Raw genomic sequence first — 6119 nt, forward strand, 5'->3', positions numbered from 1 at the left:
GTTCCGCTATTGGTTATTGACCGGAGACATGTCTCGGTCATGTCTACATTGTTCTCGAACCCGTAGGGTCCGCACGCTTAAGGTTACGATGACAGTTATATTATGAGTTTATACATTTTGATGTACCGAAGTTTGTTCGGAGTCCCGGATGTGATCACGGACATGACGAGGAGTCTCGAAATGGTCGAGACATAAAGATTGATATATTGGAAGCCTATGTTTGGATACCGGAAGTGTTCCGGGTGAAATTGGGATTTTACCGGAGTACCGGGAGGTTACCGGAACCCCCCGGGAGCTAAATGGGCCATGATGGGCCTTAGTGGAAAAGAGAAGAGGCAGCCCTTCATGGGCCGCGCGCCCCTCCCCTCCCTTGGTCCGAATAGGACAAGGAGAGGGGGCCGGCCCCTCTCTCTCTTTTCCCCCCCTCCGCGAATCCTATTCCAACTAGGATTGGGGGGGGGGGGGAATCCTACTCCCAGAGGGAGTAGGACTCTCCTGGTGCGCCCTCCTTGGCCGGCCGCCTCCCCCCCTTTAGTCCTTTATATACGGAGGCAGGGGCACCCCAGAGACACACAAGTTGATCCACGTGATCTATTCCTTAGCCGTGTGCGGCGCCCCCTGCCACCATAGTCCTCGATAATATTATAGCAGTGCTTAGGCGAAGCCCTGCAGCAGTAGTACGTCAAGATCGTCACCACGCCGTCGTGCTGACGGAACTCTTCCCCGACACTTTGCTGGATTGGAGTCCGGGGATCGTCATCGAGCTGAACGTGTGCTAGAACTCGGAGGTCCCGTAGTTTCGGTGCTTGATCGGTCGGATCGTAGAGACGTACGACTACATCAACCAAACGCTTCCGTTGTCAATCTACTAGGTATGTAGATCATACTCCCCCTCTCGTTGCTATGCATCACCATGATCTTGCGTGTGCGTAGGAAACTTTTTGAAATTACTACGAAACCTAGCAGTGGCATCCGAGCCTAGGTTTTATATGTTGATGTCATATGAACGAGTAGAACACAAGTGAGTTGTGGGCGATATAAGTCATACTGCTTACCAGCATGTCATACTTTGGTTCAGCGGTATTGTTGGACGAAGCGGCCCGGACCGACATTACGCGTACGCTTACGCGAGACCGGTTCTCCCGACGTGCTTTGCACATAGGTGGCTTGCGGGTGACAGTTTCTCCAACTTTAGTTGAATCGAGTGTGGCTACGCCCGGTCCTTGCGAAGGTTAAAACAGCACCAACTTGACAAACTATCGTTGTGGTTTTGATGCGTAGGTAAGATTGGTTCTTGCTTAAGCCCGTAGCAGCCACGTAAAAACTTGCAACAACAAAGTAGAGGACGTCTAACTTGTTTTTGCAGGGCATGTTGTGATGTGATATGGTCAAGACATGATGCTAAATTTTATTGTATGAGATGATCATGTTTTGTAACCGAGTTATCGGCAACTAGCAGGAGCCATATGGTTGTCGCTTTATTGTATGCAATGCAATCGCGCTGTAATGCTTTACTTTATCACTAAACGGTAGCGATAGTCGTGGAAGCACAAGCTCAGCGAGACGACAACGATGCTACGATGGAGATCAAGGTGTCGCGCCGGTGACGATGGTGATCACGATGGTGCTTCGGAGATGGAGATCACAAGCACAAGATGATGATGGCCATATCATATCACTTATATTGATTGCATGTGATGTTTATCTTTTATGCATCTTATCTTGCTTTGATTGACGGTAGCATTGTAAGATGATCTCTCACTAAATTATCAAGTAGTGTTCTCCCTGAGTATGCACCGTTGCGAAAGTTCTTCGTGCTGAGACACCACGTGATGATCGGGTGTGATAGGCTCTATGTTCAAATACAACGGGTGCAAAACAGTTGCACACGCGGAATACTCAGGTTAAACTTGACGAGCCAAGCATATACAGATATGGCCTCGGAACACGGAGACCGAAAGGTCGAGCGTGAATCATATAGTAGATATGATCAACATAAAGATGTTCACCAATGAAACTACTCCATCTCACGTCATGATCGGACATGGTTTAGTTGATTTGGATCACGTAATCACTTAGAGGATTTGAGGGATGTCTATCTAAGTGGGAGTTCTTTAAGTAAATTAACTAAACTTAAATTTGTCATGAAACTTAGTACCTGATTAGTATCTTGCTTGTTTATGTTTGATTGTAGATAGATGGCCCGTGCTATTGTTCCGTTGAGTTTTAATGCGTTCCTTGAGAAAGCAAAGTTGAAAGATGATGGTAGCAATTACACGGACTGGGTCCGTAACTTGAGGATTATCCTCATTGCTGCACAGACGAATTACATCCTGGAAGCACCGCTGGGTGCCAGGCCTGCTGCAGGAGCAACACCGGATGTTATGAACGTCTGTCAGAGCAAAGCTGATGACTACTCAATAGTTCAGTGTGCCATGCTTTACGGCTTAGAATCGGGACTTCAACGACGTTTTGAATGTCATGGAGCATGTGAGATGTTCCAGGAGTTGAAGTTAATATTTCAAGCAAATGCCCGGATTGAGAGATACGAAGTCTCCAATAAGTTCTATAGCTGCAAGATGGAGGAGAACAGTTCTGTCAGTGAGCATATACTCAAAATGTCTAGGTATAATAATCACTTGATTCAGTTGGGAGTTAATCTTCCAGATGACTGCGTCATTGACAGAATTCTCCAATCACTGCCACCAAGCTACAAGAGGTTCGTGATGAACTATAATATGCAAGGGATGAATAAGACTATTCCCGAGCTCTTCGCGATGCTGAAAGCTGCGGAGGTAGAAATCAAGAAGGAGCATCAAGTGTTGATGGTCAACAAGACCACTAGTTTCAAGAAAAAGGGCAAAGGGAAGAAGAAGGGGAACTTCAAAAAGAACGGCAAGCAAGTTGCTACTCAAGAGAAGAAACCCAAACCTGGACCTAAGCCTGAAACTGAGTGCTTCTATTGCAAGCAGACTGGTCACTGGAAGCGGAACTGCCCCAAGTATTTGGCGGATAAGAAGGATGGCAAGGTGAACAAAGGTATATGTGATATACATGTTATTGATGTGTACCTTACTAATGCTCGCAGTAGCACCTGGGTATTTGATACTGGTTCTGTTGCTAATATTTGCAACTCGAAACAGGGACTACGGATTAAGCGAAGATTGGCTAAGGACGATGTGACGATGCGTGTGGGAAACGGTTCCAAAGTTGATGTGATCGCAGTCGGCACGCTACCTCTACATCTACCTTCGGGATTAATATTAGACCTAAATAATTGTTATTTGGTGCAGCGTTAAGCATGAACATTATTTCTGGATCTTGTTTGATGCGAGACGATTATTCATTTAAATCAGAGAATAATGGTTGTTCTATTTATATGAGTAATATCTTTTATGGTCATGCACCCTTGAAGAGTGGTCTATTCTTGTTAAATCTCGATAGTAGTAATACACATATTCATAATGTTGAAGCCAAAAGATGCAGAGTTGATAATGATAGTGCAACTTATTTGTGGCACTGCCGTTTACGTCATATCGGTGTAAAGCGCATGAAGAAATTCCATACTGATGGACTTTTGGAACCACTTGATTATGAATCACTTGGTACTTGCGAACCGTGCCTCATGGGCAAGATGACTAAAACGCCGTTCTCTGGTACTATGGAGAGAGCAACAGATTTGTTGGAAATCATACATACAGATGTATGTGGTCCAATGAATATTGAGGCTCGTGGCGGATATCGTTATTTTCTCACCTTCACGGATGATTTAAGCAGATATGGGTATATCTACTTAATGAAACATAAGTCTGAAACGTTTGAAAAGTTCAAGGAATTTCAGAGTGAAGTTGAAAATCATCGTAACAAGAAAATAAAGTTTCTACGATCTGATCGTGAGAATATTTGAGTTACGAGTTTGGTGTACATTTGAAAAATTGTGGAATAGTTTCGCAACTCACGCCACCCGAAACACCACAGCGTAATGGTGTGTCCGAACGTCGTAATCGTACTTTACTAGATATGGTGCGATCTATGATGTCTCTTACTGATTTACCGCTATCGTTTTGGGGATACGCTCTAGAGACGGCCGCATTCATGTTAAATAGGGCACCATCAAAATCCGTTGAGACGACGCCTTATGAACTGTGGTTTGGCAAGAAACCAAAGTTGTCATTTCTGAAAGTTTGGGGCTGCGATGCTTATGTGAAAAAGCTTCAACCTGATAAGCTCGAACCCAAATCGGAGAAATGTGTCTTCATAGGATATCCAAAGGAGACTATTGGATACACCTTCTATCACAGATCCGAAGGCAAGACTTTTGTTGCTAAATTCGGAAACTTTCTGGAGAAGGAGTTTCTCTCGAAAGAAGTGAGTGGGAGGAAAGTAGAACTTGACGAGGTAACTGTACCTGCTCCCTTATTGGAAAGTAGTGCATCACAGAAAACTGTTTCTGTGACACCTACACCAGTTAGTGGGGAAGCCAATGATGATGATCATGAAACTTCAGAACAAGATACTACTGAACCTCATAGATCAACCACAGTACCAGAGTGGTACGGTAATCCCGTTCTAGAAGTCATGCTACTAGATCATGATGAACCTACGAACTATGAAGAAGCGATGGTGAGCCCAGATTCCGCAAAATGGCTTGAAGCCATGAAATCTGAGATGGGATCCATGTATGAGAACAAAGTATGGACTTTGGTTGACTTGCCCGATGATCGGCAAGAAATTGAGAATAAATGGATCTTCAAGAAGAAGACTGACGCTGACGGTAATATTACTGTCTACAAAGCTCGACTTGTCGCAAAAGGTTTTCGGCAAGTTCAAGAGATTGATTACGATGAGACCTTCTCACCCGTGGCGATGCTTAAGTCTGTCCGAATCATGTTAGCAATTGCCGCATTTTATGATTATGAAATTTGGCAGATGGATGTCAAAACTGCATGCCTGAATGGATTTCTGAAAGAAGAGTTGTATATGATGCAACCAGAAGGTTTTGTCGATCCAAAGGGAGCTAACAAAGTGTGCAAGCTCCAGCGATCCATTTATGGACTGGTGCAAGCCTCTCGGAGTTGGAATAAACGCTTTGATAGTGTGATCAAAGCATTTGGTTTTATACAGACTTTTGGAGAAGCCTGTATTTACAAGAAAGTGAGTGGGAGCTCTATAGCATTTCTGATATTATATGTAGATGACATATTACTAATTGGAAATGATATAGAATTTCTGGATAGCATAAAGGGATACTTGAATAAGAGTTTTTCAATGAAAGACCTCGGTGAAGCTGCTTACATATTAGGCATTAAGATGTATAGAGATAGATCAATACGCTTAATTGGACTTTCACAAACCACATACCTTGACAAAGTTTTGAAGAAGTTCAAAATGGATCAAGCAAAGAAAGGGTTCTTGCCTGTGTTACAAGGTGTGAAGTTGAGTAAGACTCAATGCCCGACCACTGCAGAAGATAGAGAGAATATGAAAGATGTTCCCTATGCATCAGCCATAGGATCTATCATGTATGCAATGCTGTGTACCAGACCTGATGTGTGCCTTGCTATAAGTCTAGCAGGGAGGTACCAAAGTAATCCAGGAGTGGATCACTGGACAGCGGTCAAGAACATCCTGAAATACCTGAAAAGGACTAAGGATATGTTTCTCATATATGGAGGTGACAAAGAGCTCATCGTAAAAGGTTACGTTGATGCAAGCTTTGACACTGATCCGGACGATTCTAAATCACAAACCGGATACGTGTTTACATTAAACGGTGGAGCTGTCAGTTGGTGCAGTTCTAAACAAAGCGTTGTAGCGGGATCTACATGTGAAGCGGAGTACATAGCTGCTTCAGAAGCAGCAAATGAAGGAGTCTGGATGAAGGAGTTCATATCCGATCTAGGTGTCATACCTAGTGCATCGGGTCCAATGAAAATCTTTTGTGACAATACTGGTGCAATTGCCTTGGCAAAGGAATCCAGATTTCACAAGAGAACCAAGCACATCAAGAGACGCTTCAATTCCATCCGGGATCTAGTCCAGGTGGGAGACATAGAGATTTGCAAGATACATACGGATCTGAATGTTACAGACCCGTTGACTAAGCCTCTTCCACGAGC

Source organism: Triticum urartu, chromosome 5 (genome assembly GCF_003073215.2).
Source record: "Triticum urartu cultivar G1812 chromosome 5, Tu2.1, whole genome shotgun sequence".
NCBI lineage: Eukaryota > Viridiplantae > Streptophyta > Magnoliopsida > Poales > Poaceae > Triticum > Triticum urartu.